At 36.2% G+C, this 18,817-nt stretch overlaps 1 pseudogene across 1 annotated transcript in view; it reads right to left on the bottom strand.

The window, feature by feature from the left end:
- The window catches only part of LOC111055424, a 131,598-nt pseudogene that overhangs the window by 110,497 nt on the left and 2,284 nt on the right, over positions 1-18,817 (bottom strand). The window contains exons 2-6 of the transcript XR_005572930.1: positions 8,688-8,952; positions 6,602-6,717; positions 4,729-4,956; positions 1,876-2,058; positions 47-225 (exon numbers count right to left, since the gene is read on the bottom strand). The product of XR_005572930.1 is annotated as a probable chitinase 10 (transcript). The remainder of the gene's footprint in view (positions 1-46; positions 226-1,875; positions 2,059-4,728; positions 4,957-6,601; positions 6,718-8,687; positions 8,953-18,817) is intronic.

The following is an 18,817-nucleotide window of genomic DNA, read 5'->3' as shown; positions in this document are numbered from 1 at the left end:
TTCTAAACATACTATTCTAATTATAATCTGTAATGTGTCTATTTACCTGTTGCATATCGTTGGGATAGATGTCTTCGGCTTGGAAGCGAGACCCTGTGAGAGAGAGAGTGAGAGTCCATGCTCGTGACTCGAACACAGGTGACATCTCCTCTAGCAGCCGGGTCAAGGTGGAGGGGTCGGCGGGTGACCTGGTCGGGGGGTCAGACGGGGTTGTGCCCTCCAGTTCTGTAACAGGGGGAGACAAGATATTTATTAGTTCACACATCTATAGTGAGGTCCAATTGGACTTTAATTTTAGTTGACCGAGCGAAGTGAGCCGCAAATCGCACATTTTTCTCATTACTGAGCATACTCAAGAATAAAAATGTACACCGTATATGTAAAATAAAGCTCTATAAGAGTATAATAAGAACGGTGGTTTGCTACGGTAGTGAAGCTTGGACCATCACAGCCAGAACAGCGGGTATCTTGGATGTGTTTGAGAGAAAAATTCTGAGAAGAATCTATGGACCGGTTTGCGAGGATGGACAATGGCGCATACGTACGAATGCTGAATTGAAAGAGCTTTATGCAGAGCCCCAATTATCGGCCCACATAAAATTGATGCGCCTCCGATGGGCATGTGCAAAGAATGCCTGAAACACGAGTGCCAAGGGAAGTGTTAGTTGGTCAGCCTGGAGGAAGACGACCTGTGGGGAGACCAAGGGAGCGATGGGAGGATAGAGTGCAAAAGGATGCTAATGAAATGTTACAATTGAGGGGATGGAAGAGAGCGGCGTTAGATAGAGATGGATGGAGGCGTATTTTGGTTGAGGCCAGAGCCCGATTTGGGCTGTAGCGCCATTGGAGAGAGAGAGAGAGAGAGAGAGAGAGCGAAGTGAGGTCTAAGATTCAAGTCGACGGTTTTGCATTTCTCTTTATATTTATATTTTTGTTTATATTTATGTTCCGCATTTTACAGCGAAACTCAGCAATAGATTTTCATGAAATTTGACAAGTATGTTCCTTTTTGAATTTCACGTCGACGTATAAATACGGTTTTAAGGATAATACAAACGGAAAAGAGTCTCCTTTGAACGCCAATATTACCGTAAAAATCAGACTTTAGAATTATTCATCATAGTCTAGTGGACTATAATACTACCAGTTCAAAATCATCGAACATCTTGAAAATGCCCTCTATAGACGGTAGCTGATACAGGTTTATTGAAGTAATATTAAAGGTTCATTCTTGTTTAGAATGATCAATTATATTTTATTAAGCAAGAAATTATATTTTTCAATAATTGCGTAATGAATTTTCATAAAATATTTTGTTAATTAATTATAAATTCTACATTGTTAAAAGACGATCTCGTAACAGATCAAAGCGAGAAAGAGATAGCACTATCCGCCTTGTTGAATGATAGACAAGGATAGTAATACCATTGCTAATCAAACACTGCCATTATAACGTGGACCTCACTATAGAGATAATGCTTTTAATTGAAAGTCTTCATCATGAAAAAGAACAATTTTGGTTTTTAAGAACAATTTATGTTTGGTTTTGAAGCATCTAAATTTGAAAATCTAGTTTGTGAAAATACTTGAGGACAGAAAATTTTGTGAAGTCAACAACCACAAAACTTTTGGTCCGAAACCAATTTCGGACTATGTGTAACCTTATCTGAATTTGGGAGAGGAATAGCACAAGGTTACCTTATTTTTTCTCTCCCTATCATTTTGATGATGTACTTATTGTATGAATCAACAGAGAATCAATAAAATAATCAATTTCTTGTAAGGGTGCATTCATGTTGGCGAGCTGTGATAAATCATAAATTGATAAATGAACAAATAGATATAAGAATTGAAAAAAAAATAGATTCAACTGACCAGGCAACTGCCAATGTAGATCCAACCCGTCAAAGTTGTATTCGTGGAGCATGCGCACTGTAGACGATATGAAGGTGCGTCGATTGGCTGATGACGTCATACCGTTGAATGGCCCCGCCACTGAGAGAAGCACCTTCAGTCGGGGGTTCAGACGTTTCAGGAATACTACTGAACGGTAGCCACCTGAAAATTGGATCGAAAAATGGTTCAATTAATTTGAAAAAGTAGAAGAATCGATGATATATAGGCTAACCACATGAATAAGAATTCAATATTAACTCGAAATAGCCAATGCAAATCTTTAATAACTAACCATTAGTATTTTTATATCAACATTCCAAACTCAAAATGTCTAGCTACAGACAGGTCCACGTTATAATGGCAGTGTTTTTTTAGCAATGATATTGCCATCCTTGTCAATCATTCAACAAAGCGGATAGCGCTATCTGTTTCTCGCTTTGCTCTGTTGCCAGATCGTCTTTCAACAATGTAGAATTGATCAATAATCAACAAAATATTCCATCGTAGTTATGAAATCACTGAAAAATATCATTTCTTGATTGATAAAATATAATTGATAAATTTAAACGAGAATGAACAGTTGATATTACATCGATAAACCTGTATCAGCTACCCTCCATAGAAGGCATTGACAAGACAGAGGATCGGCAACGTTGTAGACAGTTGCAGCCAGAACTGATAACAGCGCTCACACTCACATTCCGGGACGACACGTCACGGTACCATAGGACAGAAAGCTCTAATGTTTATTTAGGATTTTTTCTAGACATTTTAAATTGATAAATTATTTATTAATTTTTGAGAAAACATAACAACAGGTCAATGTAACTTACTGAGCGCGAGGTCAATGTTCACAGAACTACTAGTAATTGACTAGCAGGTAACTCGTGCTTCGCAAAGGTACAATTAGAAACTTGACCCACTGAAATCTTGAACAATTTAAAATAGGTCTATAACATCCTTTAATTGAGAATCTATATGCAAGATTTCAAGTTAATGAGTTGAGTAGTTGAGACGTGATGATGCGTCATTCGTGAACTTCCTATCCCCTACGTGTATAAGCCAGTTCTTTCCTTTATTATAGTATAGACTAGCAGGTAACCCGTGCTCCGCAAGCGTCTAATCAAAAACTTGACCTACTGAAATCTTGAATAATTGAAAATAGGCCTATATTCATCCTCAGTAAATTGATAATCTATATGCAAGATTTCAAGTTAATCAGTAGAGTAGTTGTGACGTGATGATGCGTCAAACTTTGAAAGAGGTCTATTACCCACGCGCTAATCCATTCACATATGGCATTGCATTTTTTGGTAATTCTACGGATATCAACCAGATCTTCAAATTGCAGAAATGGGCAATCCGCGTTATGATAGGAGAGTCAATTAGAACTAAACAAAGATATTGTCAAATTTCACTAAAAATTTATTAAAAACTTTAAAACAGAACCATGGTTTCACGTAGTTAACCAACGCATCATCAGCTGATTTTATCATGGAGATATTTCACAACATCACCATCAATTCTACTAATTTTATCAATTAGAACTAGTTGCAGACCCTTTTTTAAGCAAATAAAAATGACGAGCGAAGCTCGGTGCCCCGATATTGTTAATTAGATAAGACAATATATTCATAATAATTATTTTAGAACATGTAACATGCGCAGAAGTGACAAATTGGATGTAATATTTTTAATAATGTGAGGTTAGAAATGGAGTAGCATGGAACTAAAGTAGTGACAACGAGCAAATAAGTCGTAAGGTCGAGAGACTGGAGTATCCTCGACTAGAGTCGAACGATTTGAGTCGAGGTAGTGTGAGTTGAACCTTAGTGAACAGAGTACATCTTCCAATAATTGAAGACAGTGTTAAAGTGTCCTCTTCAACAAAATTCCTGGGACTTATAATAGATCAAAGTTTTACTTGGAAGGAGCATATTCAGGTCCTTGCAAAAAAACTAAATCAAGCTCATTTTGTAATTCTCACCCTCTCTCACTCACTAGACAAAAGCACCCTATTGGCCGTCTACTACGCATATGTCTACTCATATCTAAGCTATGGAAGCATTTTCTGGGGAAATTCTGTTGATAGCGGTAAAATTTTTATAATCCAGAAAAAATAATAAGAGTCATTTGTGGATTGAGATCAAGAGATTCTTGCAAAGCATTCTTCAAAAACCTAAACATTCTAACGCTACCATCTATTTATATCTATCAATTGTTGGTTTTTGTTAAACCGAATTTAGATAAATTTCAATTCTGCACAGATAATCACGGGTATAATACACGCAATAGTGGTCTCATTGCTTTTCCAGTACATAGACACACAGCTCTAGAAAAAACTCCATTCTACTCTGGAATACGTTATTTTAATAAATTACCTGCAGCCATCAGAAATCTAGATTCAATAAACAAATTCAAACTAACAGTCAGAAAAATGCTAGTAGAGAAAGCCCTATACTCTGCTGCTGAATTTTAATTTGTGAGAAGGGGCTGTAGAGTGTAACTTAACTTTTTGTGACTTTCATTTCCATGTGAATTTGATGAGATACATCATAGAGTGTATTTATTTATTTTACTTTTAAGAAGTTAGAACTAAGTCTTTTAGATATAATTTTGTTCTAGTATTGACATGTCACCGGTCAAATGAGTGTTACTCAAAAATTGATGTAATGTGACGATAAATAAATGAAAATGAAAATGAAAATGTGAGTTGTGAAATTTTTGAGATATGCACCTTTGACAATGCCATACACCTCAACCTTATTCCCTTGATGGGAGCTTCAAATCCCCTAAAACTAATATTTGTTGAGATATTGTTGAGATAAGTACCTTTGACAATGTCATACTCCTCATCGACAGGTGTCAACTTGTGAGTGTTGGCATCTATCTTGGCGAAGGCATAGACCAGGTGAGTGCACAGGTGTGGGTCGATGTGGTCGGCCGAGAAGGACATGGGTGCCCTCCTATACACCGACCACGACTCCACGAAACAGTACACCGATTTGTCCACAGCTAGCGGCGAAACTCTCTGGTATTCTTCAGAAAACGGTTTAGATGCTGCAAAGAAAAACAAAAGCATTAGATTCTCAAATAATATTATACTGCAAATGAATTTATATAGAATAGATAAAAGATAGTATAAGAATATAGTTAGGTCGTTTATGTTCTAAATTTCTAGCCGAATAACTATGCTGCAAATAAATGATTATAGCATACAGAGAAGATAGCATAAAAAGATCGCATGATATAGACACACCTTCACTTGGTTTCATATTTATTTATAGTCTACAAACGATTTTCCAGTGTTAGACTAACAGTTTTCAAATTTCTTCTCCGATTACTGTCGACTACTGTCTATGATTAGTGTGTTGTTGGGAGTGTAAGAGTGTAAGAAGGGCACAGTATGAGAGACTACCAGCGTCACATAGCTTCACCAAAAACAACTACTAAGACTATCGGCTTCAGTTAACACTCACATTTGCAACATAGACACCCTATACACTGTCTATTATTAGTGTGTTGTTGGGAGTGTAAGAGTGTAAGAAGGGCACAGTATGAGAGACTACCAGCGTCACATAGCTTCACCAAAAACAACTACTAGGACTATCGGCTTCAGTTAACACTCACATTTGCAACATAGACACCCTATACACTGTCTATTATTAGTGTGTTGTTGGGAGTGTAAGAGTGTAAGAAGGGCACAGTATGAGAGACTACCAGCGTCACATAGCTTCACCAAAAACAACTACTAGGACTATCGGCTTCAGTTAACACTCACATTTGCAACATAGACACCCTATACACTGTCTATTATTAGTGTGTTGTTGGGAGTGTAAGAGTGTAAGAAGGGCACAGTATGAGAGACTACCAGCGTCACATAGCTTCACCAAAAACAACTACTAGGACTATCGGCTTCAGTTAACACTCACATTTGCAACATCAACGCCCTATTCCATGTCATGTCACCATATTTAAGAATGCAATTATTAATAACTGAAAATAAACATAGTATTTTCTCTCCACCTTTCTCTGCTCTCAACTCGATCTAAGATTCAAGTCAACGGTTTTGCTTTTCTCTTTATGTTGATATGTTTATATTTATGTTCCGCATTTACGGCGAAACGCGGCAATACATATTCATGAAATTTGACAGGTACCGTATGCTCCTTTTTGAATTTCGCGTCAACGTATATATCAGGTGTTTTAAAAATTGTACATTTTGAGGATAATACAAAAGGAAAAGGAGTCTCCTTCGAACGTCAATATTACCGTGAAAATCATACTGTACAATTTTTCATCATAAATCAGCTGTTGAGTGGATAATTAATTGCATACAATGACGCATTCAATTAGTATCTCAATGTAACTTAGTGAAAAAACAGCTGTTGTTGTCGACTATTAATTGCATACAACTATTAACTGAAAGTAAGTTAACATAGTATTCTCTCTCGAACTTTCTCTGCTTTCAACTCGGGCTGTCCTGTTGCCAGTATGTCTTGAAGGAGATTAGCTTTTGATATTAGCATTTTTGATACACCAACCCCAACAGCCATTAGCCGTTTTCACAGCGATATCTCGCCGACACGACAGATACAGACAGGATTTACTCTGATGGACAGTATGGACAGAGGAGGCTGTGGTTTATAACTGCGCGAGGTCTACTGTTCACAGAACAACTAGTTTGTTGGATTTTAGGATATACCTTGAATTGTTGTTTGAGGAGGCGCCATACGATGGTTCCACCATTGTCCCAGTGGGGTAACAGCCAAAACTGGTCTCTGTTCCACAGCGTCTCTTATGGGAAAGTGTTCTTCAGCCCTGTGAATAGCAACAAAATATTATAAATATTTCAGAGTTTAATATTAAAAAGGCAACTAAATAATCGAATGAAAATTTAGTGAGATTAGCCTAAGAGGAATTTTTTGTTTCAAAAGATAAGAAGTTGGTAAAGCGAGAAAATTTCTTAGAAATAATTAAAATTTCTTAGAAATAATTAAAATTTCTTAGAAATAATTAAAATTTCTTAGAAATAATTAAAATTACTTTTCAAATATTGTAAAAACTAGTCTGACAAATGTATTTTGGCCTCTCAGGAGTTTCAAAGTCAAGGAGAGCTATCTATAGTGAGGTCCACGTTATAATGGCAGTGTAGGATTGTCAATACTGTTGCTGCCCTTTTTTTATCATACAACAAAACAGATAGCGCTATCTCTCTCTAGCTTTGCAATGTTGTCAGTTTGCCAGAACATTTTATTTTTAATTTTGACAGTGCCTGTACAAAAGTAGACTAACAAATTCTCAGCCGCCATTTTTTTTCTTCATTCTATCAAAATACTTTGGTACACAAGTCGTATAATTGATTCAATATGTATTTTTGGAACAATTAAATAATTTTTGGACATTACCGTATGAGAAACACAAATTAAAATACCTGAAATGACATTTGAAAAGTTGATAACTAACCATCCTAGACTTCATCCATGCTTCAGTTAGCCTACACGTATAGGTTAGACCTACTCGTACTGGTATAAATAATATTGAAAGGATATTTCAGAATTATTTCCATTGAAATTACTTATACTTATTTTCAATAGGATTTCTATTTTCTATTATTTTTAAAAGAAATTGGAATAGAGGATCCATCTTTTTGAAATCGTCTTCTCTGATTTAGTTCACGAGAAGTTAATCAGGATTAAAATTTAACCGGCTTTTGTGCAACTGGGCCTTTGTGAGGGAAATTTTTGCATTCCTCTGGGAATTAATCTCAATTCACTGTGTTATTGGATGAAACAATTCTGTATGAATGTTATTATAATTTCTTCTTTCGTTTTATGCTTTTGTACTCCAGAGCGAAGCTCGGTCAGCGTTCCACATTTATTATTATAAATAATAATATTATATTTATAATATTATTATAAATAATATTATAATATACAAAAGAAGTATCTGTAATTGAATGGAGATTTATAAATCAGCCTCATCAACAAATCTAACATCTAAAAGCAGCTGTAGTTTTCTGTAATGAGTGAAGCTTTTAGCTCAAAATTTCTAGATTCATTCAAAATTTAAACTTTATGAATAATTACTAACTTTCTGTTCTAGATTTTTTGATTTCAGACTCTAATAGTACCTATTTGATTCAAAATTTGCTCGTTTATCTGAGTATTGAAGAGCGTAAATTGTATTTTGAAAAGTGAAAGTGACACATAACCAACACTTTGATTTGGACAGTATAGAATAAATTGGAAATGGGACAGTTTTGGGCATGAGCCTGTTGTGCCGCCTTTCCTCATCTTAAGTATTTGTACACAATGTGATAAATAAATAAATAAATTAAATTAAATCCACAGAATACATAAACTTTCAATAAAATTATTTCAATTTATTTGACCGAGTGGAGTGAGGTCTAAGATTCAAGTCGACGGTTTGGCATTTCTCTTAATGTTTAAATGTTTGAATGTTTATATGTTGCACATTTACGACGAAACGCGGTAATAGATTTTCATGAAATTTGACAGGTATGTTCATTTTTTAATTGCGCGTCGACGTAATTTGGAAATTTTGCATTTCAAGGATAATATAAAAGGAAAAAGGAGCCTCCTTCATACGCCAATATCAGACTATAGAATTATTCATCATAAATCAGCTGACAAGTCACAGATGTGTGGAGAAGCCAGTCTATTGCTGTATTTCCATAAGGTCTATAGTTTCAATCAGGTACTTGTGGATGAGAATACTGCGTGAGGTCTACTGTTCACAGAACTACTAGTATTTAATTACATAATTACCTCTCAGTAGGTGAAGGCACCCTTTCCACCGCCTGTCTCAAGGGCAGTGCAGTGCTGCCAAATCTCGGTCTAGCTCCCAACCGCTGGGCTATCGAGTAACGGTGTAGATTTGGCAACGCCGCTTTTGTCATCTGCTGTTCGTGGGTTGGCAACCCTGCTGGTGGCCTGTATTCGACATTATCGCGTCGGAAAGTTGTTACCACTGATAGTAAACTGCCAACTAAAGTTAGCAGTAGAAGAAGGTTAGGATGTGACATTGCTTAACCTGCAAGAAAAGAAAACAAGATTATATAATTTGTACATCTATAATCTATCTATCTATATATATAAAAGCGAAATGGCACTCACTCACTCACTGACTGACTGACTGACTCACTCACTCACTCGCATAACTAAAAATCTACCAGACCAAAAACGTTCAAATTTGGTAGGTATGTTCAGTTGGCCCTTTAGAGGCGCACTAAGAAATCTTTTGGCAATATTTTAACTCTAAGGGTTGTTTTTAAGGGTTTAAAGTTCGTCTTTTAGCATGTATATTCTTCTTCTCCCAATATCTTAATTATAATTGAAATTTCCATATCATATGTTACTATAGAACTATAATCTAGATAGAGTACCTCTTCGAAACAGTTGTTAACTGGCAACTAAATTAATAATTTTGTCAGGTTGGCATTGAGTTGACTTTGTTAGGTTGGCACCAAGTTGAAGATTTAAATGCATTTATCGCGGAAAAATTGATTGGGCACTGCTACTTCAATCCTGGGAATTTTATATTACTAGCCGTCAGGCTCGCTTCGCTCACCATATCCGTTTAGTCTGGACCCCCGACTGGATCGTCCTAACATATAATAAAAATGCTCAAATGAAAAATGCAGGCGAGCGGAGCGAGCCTGCTGATCTCATTCTTGGACGAAGTCGGGGGTCCAGGGGGCGGAGCCCCCTTGCTAGACGGATATGGCGAGCGAAGCGAGCCTGACGGCTAGTCTTCTATAATCGATAATATAATGATACATCTTCAATGAATTTCGATGAGGAATATTACCATGATTAATAATATCTATATAAATAAAAATCGAGCCTCAAATTTTGACGTTCAATAACTTTTTTATGTGTGCACCAAATTTTATGACTTTTTTTAGTTGTGTTCGTTATGTTCAGGACCAGGTTCATGGCCCATCAAATTTATAAGCCGACTCAAGGACTCTTTCCTACGGTCCTTCAAAGTTTACATGATGTAATCCTTAAGCTGCGTACACATATTCGCGCTTCCAACCCGCACCGAGCACGCTCCTCCCTCGTACCGCCCTCGTACCACCATCGAACCACAGTCGCTCCGACCACGCACCCATCATGAACGTTACGGAAGATGTTAGATCTTCTCGCGTTCCCCGGTCGAACCACTGTTGCTCGCCGGTCGATCATCAATCGCTCTGCTGGAGTGACGTTCGGTTGCGGAGCAGAGCGAAAGTTTGTACGCAGCTACGCACCTTTATGGGAGAAGATTTGTGAGCTGGCCACACACAGAAATAAAAATCAGCTGTTATAATCATTGCGTCATCCAACAGCCGTCGGTAGATAGCACGGTATTTAGATGAAAACGGTAGGGGTCATGAAATGTGTGCGCAGTGGCCAGCCAGCTAGATTGCGTCACCGCCACCAACCGAGGCTTTCAACACCTATTGGCAATTTACGAAACTTTTTTGTTAAAAACAGGTGATTGGATATAAAATGACGTCAGCGACACCGGAAATTCAGTACGAACATGCGCGTGACACCTACCGTCTTCTTCTATATACCGTGGTAGATAGTAGACAAGAGTGTGTGCTGCTCCATAACCACCCATGTATTTTATTCTAAACGCCCCGACTAAAAACAAAATGACTGTTCTGTATGTAACCATCCAGCAGTGCGATCTCAGGTTAAAGACTTACATGCTCTAGAGACATTGTTTTGTTTCGAATAATTGTGCTGTCTTCGGTGCTCAGAATTAATTGATTTTTAGTAAATTATTTATTTTGCAGTTTGAAAATTATCTATATAAATAAAATGCCGCATCGCGCCTCCCCAGGTGTGCATCCTGCTAAAGTTTGTCATGAGATCCATTAAACTATTTGGCGGTAAGAATTCGCCGGGCCAGCTAGTATATCAATAAAATTCATCATTGTTTGTAAATAAATTCATTTTTTACACTAGAAACTGTAAGAATTCTTGTAGAAAATGTTCATGAATAGAAGAGGTTTGTATCTATACTATAATAAAGGAAAGAACTGGCTTATACAGGTAGGGGATAGGAAATTCACGAATGACGCATCATCACGTCTCAACTACTCAACTGATTTACTTCAAATTTTGCATATAGATTCTCAATTCACCGAGGATGCTTATAGGCCTATTCAAATATTACAGTAGGTAAATCTCTCAGTTTGTCAAGGTTTCAATCAGACTCTTACGAAGCACTGGTTATCTGCTAGTCAATTTTAATATTTTTCTACACTTTACAAACAAATAACTGTGATTTTACAGTTAAATATTGACAATATTATAATTGATAAAATTTCCAGGGTTTCAAGGTCTATTCAAGATGATTCCAGTAGGTAAATCTTTCAGTTTGTCAAGGTTTTTTTTAATCAGACCCATGCGGAGCACGGGTTACCTGCTAGTTAAATAGTATATTTCGCACCTAGGGCCGAAAATGAGACTTTTCCGGCTCGAAATCGGTTTTCAAGTCCGAGGACTAGAAAAGATTGAGAGCCGGAAAAACATTTTTGCCCATGGTGAGAACGTTATTTTTCGCCACACAGAAAAATAAACAGTATAAATATGAGAATAATTGTTTATTAGGCACTTTCGAAAGCAAAACAGGAAGGTGATAGCTCTAGCAATTCTGAGGTAATCTGAATATCAAGAAATTGTCCAAGTATTTTTATTTTTTATTCTGATTTGTCTAAATAACCTAAAAGATTATGTTCAATTATGTAAGAGGTTGAGTTTATACTTTTTATTCTTCCAAATGACAATAAGATGATATTATTATAAATGTTTTGATTCTTGAATAATAAACACAAATGATGAAGTTTTTTGATCAGCTGTTTTAGCACACTTGAAATTTGGCCAATCTGAATGTCAACGTCAACAATGCTTGTTGTCATTGACTTCGGAAGTTTAGGTTAGAAGTTCTATCCTACTCTGAAAATCGAATTTGAATAGTTTTTAATATATATCTTATCTGTATTTTATTCATCCAAATAAAATGATAGTATCTTATTGCAGAATACTTATTCGATTCTAGAAGCATAAACTGATTCAGTTTCATAAACCATTTTGTAAACACGTTCACATCAAATCAGAATCAGCTGACTTCAAGGTTATTTTAGCAGTTCAATAATTATTTTCTTAGTCTATATTATGTAAATTCATCTATAATTCTGTTGTATTGTAAGCTATTGTATGTAAGTGTATAAGCCAGTATATATTGTAATCTACATAAATAAAGTACTCAATCAATCAATCAATCAAATAATTCATAAAAAATAATTCCTCTACTTCATAAATTTCTTTTACTTTTCTTTATGCTCATCGATTTTATTCAACCTTCTAATTTCTTTCTCGTCTTCTCCTTCTTTATCTACTTTCCTCCTTCAATCTTCCCATCTACTCCTCTTTCTGTATTATTTTCCCATTCCTTCTTTTCTCCAGTCTCAACTTTGTCATCTTCTTCTTCATCATCTTCTCCTTCTTCTTCTATGTCTGCTTCTCCTCCTTCTACTAGTTCATCCAAGTGTCACTTTTTCTTCTCATTCATCTTCTTATTCTTCTCAATTTGCTCTCCTTGTTCGTCCTCTCACCATCTTTCTCTCCTCCATTCTTCTTCTCAAATTCGTTTTCTTCTTTTTCGTTGTTTTTGCTGGAAACCTGATTCGATTCTTACATGAGAGAGGTGACTAAACTGTCTGGATTGTGTGGCCTGTATAATTTTCGCATTTAGTCTCAATAATATAATGAAAGCGCCACCACATAGGACGCCAACCAGCCCTAAACCGAGTTTGCCTTAAACCAGGTTTAGCTTTAAACCAGACCTCATCGGTTGAATACTTTATTAAGGAGAGAAGTCTGCCAAAACTCCGCCCTTATTGAGAAAATAAAACTAAACCACTGTTCCAAATTACCAGTTTAATTAAAGAGATGATAGGGATATTATCTATTATACAGGGTTATCATAAAAGAATGGTGCGGTTTCGAACATTGTTTAAAGAAAAACCAAATTACTTACAGTTAATGTTTTTTATTCACCTAATTTGTCGTCTGAAACAGTTTTTTTACATGATTAATAACTTTCAATAAGTGCGCCCTTAGTCGCTCCACAAATGTCCAAACGATAACAAATTTCTATCTTGACATTTCTTTGATTATGGTTGTCATTGGTTCTGTAATCCTGTTTTAAAGTGGTTCAGTTCGCGATTTCTTGTGAATAAACAATGTAAATGTTTTTGATGTAAATTTACAAGAAAAAATCTACCTGAACCACTTAAAAACAGGATTAATGAAGCAATGACAACCATAACCAATGAAATGTTAGCGAATGTTTGGAGAGAAATTGATTATCGTATGGCTATTTTGTCGAACGACTAAAGAGCGCACATATTTAAATTTATCAATTATGTAAAAAACTGCCTGAGACGACAAATTAGATGAATAAACAACATCAACTGTAAGTAATTTGGTTTTTCTTTAAACAATGTTCGAAACCGCACCATTCTTTTATGATAACTCTGTATAACACTATACAATTAGTTGGGAGAGCTGGCTTGAAAAGATTTTAATAAACCTCCAATCATCAAACACTATTTTATTAGAAACCGAAACCATTTGGCCCGGTTGCACAAAAGCCGGTTAAATTTTAACCATGATTAATTTCACGAGAACCAATCTTAGAAGGCCTTTTTGATAAGACGGCTTCTCGTGGAATTAATCACGGTTAAAATTGAACCGGCTTTTGTGCAACCGGCAAATCAAATCAAATCGTTTATTGCACAAAAAATATATCCAGAATACAACAAAAAGGAAACTGACTACTTTGTGCTACATGTCGGCAAAAGAAAACTTGTACGCCGACGTAGAGTCTTAATATATCTTACTCACTTGTACATTAATATTAATATATATAATAATCATAAAATATTATAATATAGGCTTACAATAATTAACATTCAACCAACTCAATATTCCATTCTAAGAAATAACGATAATTAAACTTTATTATAGCTATATCCGAGAACTTATAATCATATAGGTCCACGTTAAAATGGTAGTGGAGAAAGATATGAGAACAGCGTTGCCGATTTTCCGCCTTGCTTGATAAGATGACATCTCGTGGAATTAATCACGGTTAAAATTTAACCAGCTTTTGTGCAACCGGCACTTAATCAGTATTCAATTATTATTTATCATAGCTATATCCGAGAGCCAATAATAATAAAGTGAGGTCCACGTTATAAAGGCAGGGGAGAAAGATAGGAGAGCCGCGTTGCCGATTCTCCGCCTTGCCACTGCCTTCTATAGAGGAGTAGCTGATACCGGTATATCTGATGTAATATAAACTGTTCATTCTTGTTTAATAATTAGCCAAAGTTTGTGAGACATTTAAACAAATGATACTTCACCTCGCTTGTTTGTGAACAGTGCAATGCGTTGCCTTGTGTTTCATTATTGACCGAGCGATGTGATGTCTAAGACTCAAGTCGACGGTTTGGCATTTTTCTTAATGTTTAATTGTTTATATGTTGCGCATTTACGGCGAAACGCGGTAATAGATTTTCATGACATTTGACAGGTATGTTCCTTTTTTAATTGCGCGTCGACGTATATACAAGGTTTTTGGAAATTTTGCATTTCAAGGATAATATAAAAGGAAAAAGGAGCCTCCTTCATACGCCAATATTAGAGTAAAAATCAGACTATAGAATTATTATCCATCATAAATCAGCTGACAAGTGATTACACAGATGTGTGGAGAAGCCAGTCTATTGCTGTATTTCCATAAGGTCTATAGTTTCAATCAGGTACTTGTGGATGAGAATACTGCGTGAGGTCTACTGTTCACAGAACTACTAGTAATATCGTGTGGTAAATTTCCACCTGTGTGCTATCTGCTCAAGCTGGCCAGTATTGTGAAGGTCATTGTCCTCTGCATTAAATGTATTTGGCATGTATTTTCCATTCAAATAACAACATATAGAAATACTTTTATCTAATGAGACAGCTGGACATAACTGCTTTTCTTCTTCTTCTTCTTCTTTTTCTTCTTCTTCTTCTTCTTCTTCTTCTTCTTCTTGTTGGTCTGTTATCGCGAATCGACTAATGGTATTCGTTTGGCAGGGGACATCAACCCTTGCCATATAATACTGGACCAGTGGCTTCTCCATAATATGACAACACAACATGTCTTGTCCACTCCACATATAAAATATATATATATATCAGGTTCAAGGTCTTTGACCTGGCTTCTCAACACATCAACTCTTTTCTTATATTCGTCGTCGTCTCCTTCTTCTTCTTCTTCTTCTTCTTCTTTTTCTTCTTCTTCTTTTCTTCTTCTTCGTTATCGTCGTCTTCTTCTTCTTCTTCTTGTCTTTATCGTCTTCTAAATTTATTGTCGTATTGTTTTCATTATTTCTTCTTTCCCAATCATTTTTACTTTCCTTGCCCTATTACCATAGGTAAGGAAAGTATTGCTTTCCGAAAAAAATTAAGGTACCCCAATTTCTAAATTTCTATACGTTTCAAGGTCCCCTGAGTCCAAAAAACTGGTTTTTGGGTATTGGTCTGTATGTGTGTGTGTGTGTGTGTGGTGTGTGTGTGTGTGTGTGTGGTGTGTGTGTGTGTTGTGTGTGTGTGTGTTGTGTGTGTGTGTGTTGTGTGTGTGTGTGTGTGTTGTGTGTGTGTGTGTGGTGTGTGTGTGTGTGTGTTGTGTGTGTGTGTGTGTGTGTGTGTGTGTGTGGTGTGTGTGGTGTGTGTGTGTGTGTGTGTGTGTGTGTGTTGTGTGTGTGTGTGTGTGTGTGTGTGTGTGTGTATGAGTGTATGTGCGTCTGTGTACACGATATCTCATCTCCCAATTAACGGAATGACTTGAAATTTGGAACTTAAGGTCCTTTCACTATAAGGATCCGACACGAACAATTCCGATCAAATGCAATTCAAGATGGCGGCTAAAATGGCGAGAATGTTGTCAAAAACAGGGTTTTTCGTGATTTTCTCGGAAACGGCTCCAACGATTTTGATCAAATTCATACCTAAAATAGTCATCGATAAGCTCTATCAACTGCCACAAGTCTCCGCCCCATCAATGCAGATAGATTCCCAATTATCAGGCTTCAGATACAATTAAAACGAAAAAAATCAAGTGGAGTAGATTGAGCATGAAAATCTCTACAATTAATGTTCAGTAACATTTTCACCTAAAATTGAAAATAAGCTTTAAATTCGAGAAAATGTGATTATTCAATTGCAAATTATTGTTGATTCTATTAAATCATTCACTATGAAGAGATAGATATCAGACCTCATGTGTGTCTCCAGCGTTATTGCCCTGTCACCAGCTGGCTCAAATCTTTGAATAGTGGACTTAAGATGCGCGGGAACACTAGCGTCAGGTGATCAATTTTCATAACGGCAAGGAAAGTTGTGTGAGTGCGCCACACCAGATTTTTCCTTATCTTCTTCTGCATTAGACTTCTGCTGCCTCCTACATGACGTTAATAGGCCTATAGTGAGATCGATGTTACTAGTAGTTCTGTGAACAGTAGACCTCGCGCAGTTATCAACCGCAGCCTCCTCTTATACTGTCCATCAGAGTAAATCCTGTCTGTATCTGTCGTGTCGGCGAGATATCGGTGTGAAAACGGCTAATGGATGTTGGGGTTGGTGTATCAAAAATGCTAACATCAAAAGCTAATCTCCTTCAAGACATACTGGCAACAGGACAGCCCGAGTTCAAAGCAGAGAAAGTTCAAGGGACAATACTCTGTTATTTTAGTTATTAATTGCATGCGTTATTGCACGCAATTATTAGTTAATAGTGCATAAAAATTGCATTCAATGAGGCATGCAATTTATAGTCTACACAGCTGCTCATTTTTTACCAAGTTACATTGAGATATTGAATTGCATGCGTCATGGCATGCGATTTATAATCCACTCGACAGCTGATTTATGATGAATAATTCTAAAGTATGATTTTTACTCTAATATTGGCGTATGAAGGAGGCTCCCTTTTCTTTTTATATTATCCTTGGAATGCAAATTTCAAAAAACCTAGTATATACCTCAAAGCGCAATTTAAAGAGGAACATACTTGTCAAATTTCAAGAAAATCTATTACCACGTTTCGCCGTAAATGCGCAACATATAAACATTTGAACATTCAAACATTTAAACATTAAGAGAAATGCCAAACCGTCGACTTGAATCTTAGACCTCACTTCGCTTAGTCAATAATGGCAGTATTTGATCAACGTTGGTGTTGCTATCCTTGTCTATCATTCAACAAAGCAGATAGCTCTATCCTGTTTTGTATCAAATTATGGTGTTGTGTTTCAAGTTGAGATGATACTGTATAATTTTGTGTTCATACTGTATCATATTGTGGTTGTTCTTGTTGCTATAGTGAGGTCCACGTTATAATGGCAGTATTTGATTAACATTGGTGTTATCCTTGTCTATCATTCCACAAAACAGATAGAGCTATCATTTTCTACCTCCGCAACGCTGTTAGATCGTTTTCAACAATGTATACATATAATTATTTATCAAAATATTTGTTCCGAATTATAAAAATTTATTATCAAATTAAACTAGGATAGTATAATAAGACAGAGGTTTCTGGAACACATCATACTTTTTAGACTAAAAACAAAAATGCCAGATTCGAACCATGAATCGAACTTTAAGGATATCATTTCTAGGATATAATCCTGCAAGGAAGTAATCTATCAAAGATTACAAAAGGTAACGTCAAAGAAATCTAAGCCATTTGAAAGAGAAAATTAGGAAGAACAAGAAACTTCAATTCCTTAACAGAAAGGAAGGAATTTCTCTGGTTATCACCGAAAAATATTATTTTTTTTGTGTAGTTGAGAAGTTGATATTGTGGTAATTATTCATATTAAATAAAAACATCAAGAAATTGTCAAAAATCACAGATTTATTGATAATTAGAAAGACCAGTTTCGGTTGTTACACCATTATCAATCTCTGATAAACTCTGATATACAGAATGAGTTTATAAGATACTAGCCGTCAGGCTCGCTTCGCTTGCCATATCAGTCTAGCCGAGGGGCTCCGCCCCCTGGACCCCCGACTGGATCGTCCAAGAATAAGATCAGCAGGCTCGCTCCGCTCGCCTGCATTTTTCATTTGAGCATTTTTATCATATGTTAGAACAATCCAGTCGGGGGTCCAGACTAAACGTCCGGCTAAACGGATACGGCGAGCGAAGCGAGCCTGACGGCTAGTAATATAATATTCCCAGGATTGAAGTAGCAGTGCCCAATCAATTTTTCCACGATAAATGCATTTACTCGTAAATCTTCAACTTGGTGCCAACCTAACAAAGTCAACTTAACTTAATGCCAACCTGACAAAATTATTAATTTAGTTGCCAGTTAACAACTGTTTTGAAGAGGTACTCTATCTAGATTATAGTTCTATAGTAACATATGATATGGGAATTTCAATTATAATTAAGAGATTGGGAGAAGAAAATCTCTATCTAGATTATAGTTCTATAGTAACATATGATATGGAAATTTCAATTATAATTAAGAGATGGGAGAAGAAGAATATACATGCTAAAAGACGAACTTTAAACCCTTAAAAACAACCCTTAGAGTTAAAATATTGCCAAAAGATTTCTTAGTGCGCCTCTAAAGGGCCAACTGAACATACCAACCAAATTTGAACGTTTTTGGTCCGGTAGATTTTTAGTTCTGCGAGTGAGTGAGTGAGTCAGTCAGTCAGTCAGTCAGTCAGTCAGTGAGTGCCATTTCGCTTTTATATATATATAGATTGACAATGGTGTGACAACCGAAATCGGTTTTTCCAACTATCAATAAATCTGTGGTTTTTGACAATTT

The sequence above is a fragment of the Nilaparvata lugens genome, chromosome 14 (assembly GCF_014356525.2).
Source record: "Nilaparvata lugens isolate BPH chromosome 14, ASM1435652v1, whole genome shotgun sequence".
NCBI lineage: Eukaryota > Metazoa > Arthropoda > Insecta > Hemiptera > Delphacidae > Nilaparvata > Nilaparvata lugens.
Note: the sequence above shows the minus strand (reverse complement) of the source record. Positions and strands in the feature narration are given on the sequence as shown.